This window comes from Diceros bicornis, chromosome 6 (genome assembly GCF_020826845.1).
Source record: "Diceros bicornis minor isolate mBicDic1 chromosome 6, mDicBic1.mat.cur, whole genome shotgun sequence".
In the NCBI taxonomy this organism is placed as follows: Eukaryota; Metazoa; Chordata; class Mammalia; order Perissodactyla; family Rhinocerotidae; genus Diceros; species Diceros bicornis.
In genome coordinates, this window is record NC_080745.1 from 16,812,089 (window position 1) to 16,820,910 (window position 8,822).

An 8,822-nucleotide genomic window follows, 5' to 3' on the forward strand; every position below is an offset into this window, starting at 1 on the left:
AGTTAAAGGAATTCATCACCAGTAGACATGCACAGCAAGAAATGTTAAAGTAAATCTTAATTGAGAAGAAAAATTATACCAGATGGAAATCCATCTTTACTCAAAGGAATGAAGGGCACCAGAAATTGTAACTCTAGGGATAAATGTAATACATTTTCTTATTATTTAAATCTCTTTAAAAGATAATAAACTATTATTCAACTATTTTTAAAAAAATAATAGCAATCTATTGTGGTGTTTATATATATTCAAAAGAAAAATAAACAATAACAATGATACATAGGCCACCTGGGAAGAAATGCAATTATGGTATTGTAACTTCTTATACCATATAAGAAATGGTATAATATCACTTGAGGTACACTGTGATAAGTTAAAGTTGAATATTATAAACCCAAAAGCAACCACTAAATTAACTTAAACATAGAGTTACAGTTAACAAGCCAAAGTAGGAAGTCAAATGGAATCATAAAAAATACTCTAATAATGCAAAAGAAAGCAGAAAATGAGAATAACAGGAACAAAAAATAGATGAGACAAAGACAAAACAAATAGCAAGATAGCAAATTTAAATCCAACCAAAGTTAAAATCTAGAGTACTCTCAAGAACAGTGCTTGTTATGGTGAAAGGCAGTTGGGAGTAGATTTGTGGATATAATGACGATATAGCCTAGATTATACACCATTTAGTTCACAAGGGAGAACAAGGAATAAGACAGCTGGGAAGACCATAATGACCATATGACCATATGGAATATCAAATATTGACCTCAGAAACTATTCCTTCTAAGGAGCCTCAATTTCACTGAATTAGTTTGTGGAAACATTTATGCCCTGGGTCATTGTTCAAAATAACACAGCAATCAGCTTGCAATTAATAAAGTTCAACTGCTGGGTATGATCAGGGAAAGAGTGGAAGAGAAACCTACCTGTACCACTGTCATCCCAGAGTAACAGTGGGCATACTCAAAGCTGTGCCTCCCTGATGCTTAAATCAAAGACTTACCACTGTGGGAAGGAAATAGACTTCACTAAAGTGATCCAGCCAGTCACTAAATAAATAAACAAGCAAGCAATAATAACAAGCCCTGGAAGTGGGGGAATCAGTACCCAGAGTTGATATAACCTGTTATCTAAAATGTTCAGTTTCCAACAAAAAATTACTAGTCATGTAAAGAAAAAGGAAAGTATGACACACATACTAGAAAAAAAGTAGGCAACAGAAACTACCTGCAAGAGCAACCAGATGTCAGATTTAATAGAAAAAGATTTCAAAGTAGCCATTATAAATATGTTCACAGAACTAAAGTAAACCATAATTAAATAAGTAAAGAAAGGCATGATGGCAATGTTGCACCAAATAGGGAATAACTTTCTAAAAAACCAAGTGGAGGCAGTGATGCCAGAAAGATGGTGGACTAGGATGTTCCAGGTGCTTGTTCTCCCATGGAGACAGTGAGTTAACAACAATATATGAACCAAAACACCTCTTTGAGAACTCTAGAAACCAGTCAAGAACCTGCGGCAGCCCAACAAATACACCTCCATGAAAGAAAACTGCACAGAAAGGGTAAGAAATTTCATAGCATTTTGCTCTCCTTTGCCCCTCCACCTAACCAGCACAGTGTGGTACACTCAGGAGGAAACCCCCCAGTTTTCAGCTCTTTACTTGGGAGGGAAAGAAAAGAATGGAACTTGTGTCCAAAGTTTTCCTTATCAGGGGGATGCCTGAGGGACTGGTTTCTGTCTTGTCTGATTTGCAGTGCTGATGGGAATGGTGGTATAGATTGGATACCAGGATAGAGACCACCTAAAACAGTTTTGAGTAGCATGGTGCATTAGAGCAACAAGGAGCCTGCAGTTCCACAGACAGGTGCCACGGGAGCAAGAAATTATGGGCAGAGGAATACAATAGAAACTCAAACTGAAAGCTCCTGAGAAGCAAGGGCAAGCCTCTTTGGGAAATTAAGACAGATAAAAGCAGTCCTATATATATTTTGGAAGAAAAGCACACACAAAATCCCACAGAAGACGCATCCCTAGAAAAAGACTCAGAGGTCCTAGAACCTCGAACTGGACTGATTGGTGAAGGTCTTCCTCACACAAAGACAATCCATAAAGAATAAAAGACACAGTTGTTTCTTAAAATGCTTAAATATGAACAAAAGATAACAAGGGATACAAAGAAACAAGGAAATATCATCCAATCAAAGGAACTAAATAAATCTCCAGAAACTGACCCTAAAAAAACCAAAGGTCTCTGAATTATCTGACAGAGAATTTAAAGTAATTGTCTTAAAGATGCACAATGAGCTAAAAGAGAAACATGTGGGCAACTAAATGAAATCAGGAAAACAATGTATGAACAAAATGGGAATATTGACAAAGAGATAAAAATTATAAAAAAGAAATAAACAAAAATTCTGGAGCTGAAAAATGCAAGAAGTGAAGTAAAAATTTACTACAGAAATTTAGCAACAAACTTGATCAGGCAGAAGAAAGAATCAGTGAACTTGAAGACAAGTCATTTGAAATTATCAAGTCAGAGGAACAAGAAGAATGAACAAAAGTGAAGAGAGCCTAAGGGACTTATGAAACACCATCAAGCAGACCAACATATGTATTATGAGACTCCCAGGAAAATAGAGAGAGAAGGGGCAGAGAGAATATTTAGAGAAATAATGGATGAAAATTTCCCAACTTTAAGGAAAGAAATGGACATAAAAATTCCAGAAGCTCAATGAACTCTAAGTGGGATAAACTGAAAGACCCACATCAAGGCACATTATATTCCAACTGTCGAAAGTCAAAGAAAAAGAGAGAATCTTAAAAGCAGCAAGGAAAAAATGACTTGTCACATACCAGGGAGCATCTATAAGATTATCAGTGGATTTCTCAGCAGAAACCCTGTAGGCCAAAAGGCAGTGGGAAGATATATTCAAAGCACTGAAAGAAAAAAACCTATCAACAAAGAATACCATATCCAGCAAAACTGTCCTTCACAATAAAGGAGAAATTAAGACTTTCTTTGGTGAATTAAAGCTGAGGGAGGTCATTATCACCACCCCTGCTCTACAAGAAATGCTACAGGGAATCCTTCAAATTGAAAGAAATGGATACTACACAGCAACACAAGGCCATGTGAAAATAAAGTTCACTGGTAAAGGTAAATATATGGATATATAGAGACCCGTATTATGTAATTTTGGTACATAAATCCACTTTTATTTCTTGTATAGAATTTAAAATTAAAAAGCATAACAATAACTATAAATGGATAATGGTTAACGGGTATACAATATATCAAGATGTAATTGCGACATCAGTAACATAAAGAGGGAGAGGCAGGGCTATAAATGAGTAGAGCCTTTGTATGCAATTGAATTAAAGTCTTATAAGTTTAAAATAGATTGTTAATACTTTAATATGTTTTACATAATCCCCATAGTAACCACAAAGATCTTATCTATAGAATATACACATGGAGACACGAAAGGCATCAGTGCATGTCACTACAAAAAAAATCAACAAAAGAGAAAAGAAGGCAGTAAGAGAAAAAATGAGGGTTAAAAAAAACTACAAGACAAGGATAATATAAGTAATACAATGGCAAAAGTAAGTCCCCCCCCCGGTAAAGCTGGAAAACAGTATCTTTCCCAAAATCCTGACAACAGCCAGGGTGTAATCCAGCTCTTTCTCACAATAAAATCTGTTCTTTTAACCTCTGTGCTCTGGCCTCAGTGCACACATAACATGTAGAAAATTTTAGTCTGGACTTTTACCTCGAATCAGTAGCAACATTCAAATTGGGATTTAAGAAACACTTGGGAAATTGAGTCATACAATTTCTTTGAAAATCTTGGCAGAGAACAGCATGGACATCTGGGAGCCAATTTCATCACAATGTAAATAAAAATACAAGGGTTGTGCCAGTAACTTTTGTTCTCCACAGTGACCAATTAGCTGCCCCCCAGGGCACCAGCCCTGCCTTTACTTTCTGCCCCTGTCCCTTTAGCTGCTAATGAGGTTTGGGAGCCTGCACTCTCTGCTCACTGGCTGGATCATCCTGCTTGGTGACCAAACACAGTCTTGTGGGAAAACTATCATGGAAGCCTCAGACCTGCGTGTCAGAAGCTTCTCGTCATTGATGCACTAGAACAAGGATACATCTCCACATGGGAAGGTGAGGATATATTGGAGGTGTATAGTGCAATAGAACACGCCTTGGAGCAGATGCACCCAAGACAATGGAGCACTTCAGCAGAAGGAGCCTTGTCTCAGCAGCTCCCAGGGCTGCACTCAGAAGAAGCTGCCTGCTTCTGTTAGCTGGCATAATTGGTGGACAGCAACGCTGCATGTTAGGTGGGCTTTTACCCACTGGGGGAGGCAGAGCCAGACCTTTCATCAGAACCTTAAGTAGTCCCGGAGTCAAGCTCTAGCCCAGATTTGGGGGCAGTGAATTGTGGTTGTTTTATTCTCTCTACTCTTTTGAGGGGATTTGGTGGTCAAGGCTGCCATGTAGCCTTGTTGTGGTATGAATGATTCTGGGATATAGAAAATGGGCTTTGCAGCCAGGGACACTGAGAACGTGGGGTGCATATTCATTCCACTCTAGGACAACAGGCTATGACAAATGAATTTCCTTTTCCCCTCCTTTCCCCCCAGCCCAGAGCAAGCTTTCGATTTCTTAGAAGAAAACAGTGCAAGAGGAGGAAGCCCTGCCCCCATGAGAGGACTCCTGTGTGTGCCTGGCCTCAGGGACCACGTAGCTTGGTGGGCCCACTGCCGTCAACTGGAACAGAGGCAGAGGCTCCTTCAGGCTGCCCTGTGGGCAGTGCCACACACGGGTGTTGAGCAGCACCCAGAGAACTTGGCTGGTGGCAGATTAGTGTGAGAGACACTTTCCAGACTGCAGACCTTTAGCTTAGTATTGAGATGCTAGAGCCAAACACGTCATGAGAGAAGTAATTTATTGAGGGGACTTAAAGGAGAAAGAGCATGTTCATTGAGCTTTAATGTAAGGGAGTACACAGATGCCATGTTCCCAGAACATCCTTCCTAAGTTAGCTAATCTGTGATCTCCTGTCACTCCCCATCTCTCTTACATGCCAGTACGGAGTCTCAGGAAAGAGGAGGAAATCCTGGATTTACAACTTATATCATGTTGATCTCCCCAACATCTCTGGTCTCCAGTCTCTTCTACAAAATAGTCATGATAAACAGATCAACTCTAAGGCCTTTTCATTCTGCCAGTAATTCATCAATGATATTAATCGAAGGATAGAAAAAAATTAAGATAAATAAAGCTAAACTTTCACTTAAGGTTTGTTTCCATTTTACAGTATTTTGTCACAGCGTTTGGAAATAACAAGGGCTTTGGATTCAGGCAGATCCAGCTCAAGTCCCAGCTATGTGATCTAACCTTCCTATGCTTCAATTTCTGCTTCAGCAGAAGAAGGGGTAGGGGAAACCTAACACTCAGGATTATTGAGGGGAGTAATAGTACCAAATTTCAGTGACCAGGATAGTACCAAGCATTAGTAAAGTCCTCAACAGAGGGTAATGATGAAGATGTTGATGATGATTTGGACCATAGAATTTGTTGCATATTTTAAAAAGAATATTCAAAGAGAATGTTACTAAAATTACTGTTATGTTTATTTACAAATTGATAATATTGTTAAACACAGTAAAATATTTTATAACTATGAAAATTTCAATAACACTGTCTACTGATCAAGCTACATTTAAGAGTATATTAATGATCATAATATTCCAATGACTTTGAGAAATATGTTGGAAACATTGGCATCACATGCCAAGTGAGTTACATGCTTTATCTTCCTTAATTCTCCCAAGAATATGAACAGGTAGAGCCTATCATCTTTATTTTAAAGATGGTGAAAGTGAAGTTTACAAAAGTTAACCAGCTTTCCAAAGATGACCCGTCTCTCGGTGGTTAGAGCTCAGTGTTGAACTCAGGTCCTTCTGATTCAAGAATCATCACACTGGACCACTTTGCTATCTAGCCACCCTAGCCACCATCTTGGGTAGTCAAGTAACTTGATCTCGTGCTCGCCTAAAACTTCTGTGCTGGCTGTGATCTCTTTATTGTAGGTTAAGACTAGCAGGTGCTGCTAGTGTGGAAAGAAATGTCCATGGAAATGGAGAATGGGACAACTGTCCAGGAATTCATCTTGGAGGGACTTCCTGCTCTCCAGCATCTGGGAAGGTCCTCTTCCTCGTGCACCTGCTGGCATACCTGGTGTCCGTTGCAGGCAATGTGGTCACAGTCACCATCACCTGTGCTGACTCCCAGCTCCAGACACCAATATACTTTTTCCTCAGCATTTTCTCCTTCTTTGAATGTTGTTTCACAAGTGCTGTTGTTCCTAAGTTGCTGGTCATCTTTCTTTTAGGCAGGCAAACGATGTCCTTTCCTGCCTGTTTCATACAAGCCTTTGTCTTCGTATTTCTGGGAGCAGCAGGTTTCTTCCTCATAGCGGTGATGTCACTGGATCGGTACGTGGCCATTTGCAAGCCTCTGCCTTACCCGACCATCGTGAACCTGAGGACTTGCCTCGTCCTGGTCATGGCCTGCTTTGCTTTGGGCCTCACTCTCATCACTGGTCCAGTGGTGAGGGTTTCCTGGTCATCCTTCTGTGGCCCCCATGTCATCCCTCACTTCCTCTGTGACCTTGGCCCCCTGATTCATCTCTCCTGTTCTGACACCAGATCTATTGAATTGTTGGCCTTTGTCCTCGCTTTACGTATCCTTTTGACATCCCTCATCATAACCCTCATTGCGTACAGCAAGACAGTAGTCACGATCGTGCATCTCCCGTCAGCCAAGGAACAACAGAAAGCTTTCTCCACCTGCTCACCTCACCTCATTGTCCTCGCTCTGATCTATGGCAGCTGTGTCTTTATACATGTGAAACCAAAGCAAACGAACAGGCTGGACTCCACCAGGGAGGCTGCCCTTGTGAACACGGCGGTGACCCCGCTGCTGAACCCTGTCATCTACACTCTGCGGAACAAACAGGTCCACCAGGCTCTCAGGGAGATGATGTGCAGAATGAAAATATCAAGATAAAAAAAATCACATGGCGGGGCCGGCCCGGTGGCGCAAGCGGTTGGGTGCGCGCGCTCCGCTGCGGCGGCCCGGGGTTCGCTGGTTCGGGTCCCGGGCACGCACCGACGCACTGCTTGGTAAGCCATGCTGTGGCGGCGTCCCATATAAAGTGGAGGAAGATAGGCACGGATGTTGGCCCAGGGCCGTCTTCCTCAGCAAAAAAAGAGGAGGATTGGCGGATGTTAGCTCAGGGCTGATCTCCTCACAAAAAAAAAAAAAAAAAAAAATCACATGGCCTTGGAATGGAAGACTTCAGAGAACCATTTGTCTTCATTCTGGCTGGTGTAGCAGTCCACAGAGTTCCCAGAGGAGAGTCTTTGGTAGACTTCACTTGACCTCTCTTTGCACATCCCTGGAAAAATGGAAATCTCTGTTTTCAAGGCCACATTTTATCTTGGTGTGCATATCTATCTTCTCCCTAAATATTCTGCATGTTGACAACAATTAATTTTGATTGCAAAATCCTTTACTGAATTTATATTCTTCCTTCTGATATAAACAATGTGCTTGAAATTTCCAAAATTTAGTAATTTGTACTCCTTTTGTTTCATTTCTCTCTAGCCATACACATAGTTCAATGTAACTAATAACTATTTACCAAAAGGCATTTAAATAATTTAAATGATGGAAGATTGTATATTAGGTTGTGGTTATGAAGAAAATGATGACATATACCCACATTCTTTCCACATTTAGCCCAAGGAAATAATCGTCATAGCCCCCTTCACCTTGGGATATATATGGTTTGCATCAGATGTGCTCTTAATTGCTGGTCTTGGCCCTTGGCTAAGCTTCACATGTATGCATCATTCCCAAGCTGGAGAGAAATAGAACTTTTTTCAATCTCAGACCATTCTCTGAGGAGAGGGAATGACTACAGCATCCCACAGCTGACCAATGCTCCTATTTTTCTAAATTATTTGTTCTAGCTCCAGCCCCTCAGATGTATAATGAATACTTATGATTGGTTCTTATCATAAAGCTGTTACTACAGAATGTTTGCGTATATCAGGGAAAGAGACCTTGAATATTTGGAAGGAATCATACAAGTATTGAATAAATATAATTTCTTTCAATGATTCAAGTTGATAGAATCTAAATTATTTGCTTATCTATGTCATACTACTATGAAAATAATTTAAGCAAATCAAACATTTCTTCCTGGTGGACTTGGGTCATCAACTACAAGGTTATCTTCTCATTGATAACCTACTTTAAACCCAACATTTCCATTATCTCAATGTTTAGCCTTTGTGTGCTTTCAGCTCCTAATTCCAGGTTAGAAGTGTGTCTGTTTTTTCTTCAGAGGAAATACCTCTAAAAAAGATTAATACAATTTTTCTTTTCTTTTGTTTGTTTTTTAACCCAAACTCTGAGGTTAGTTAATTACAAATACATTTTATGAAATATGCTCTACACAATACGTGGATCATACGTGGCCTTGAAGGTCCTATTATAAAGTTCAGATTTCATGTTACTGACAATGAAGAATTATCAACGTGCTCTAAAAAATCACAGATGTGTTATGATTAGCTACATATTATAGTACATAGCTGCTGACATTGTATGAAAAAGAGATTGGAAATGCCAAGATCACAGTAGGAAAGTGGGTACAGAGACTGTTACACATATTGGGAGAGAGATGATGGTTTAGGGAAGTGGCAGTGGGAATGGAACTCAAAGGGAC

The 8,822-nt window shown here is 40.0% G+C and overlaps 1 pseudogene; it reads left to right on the forward strand.

Annotated features, from left to right (window-relative positions):
* The first annotated feature begins 6,140 nt into the window (after nucleotides 1-6,140).
* LOC131406776 (olfactory receptor 6E1-like) lies at nucleotides 6,141-7,096 on the forward strand (annotated as a pseudogene).
* The last annotated feature ends 1,726 nt before the right edge of the window (nucleotides 7,097-8,822 follow it).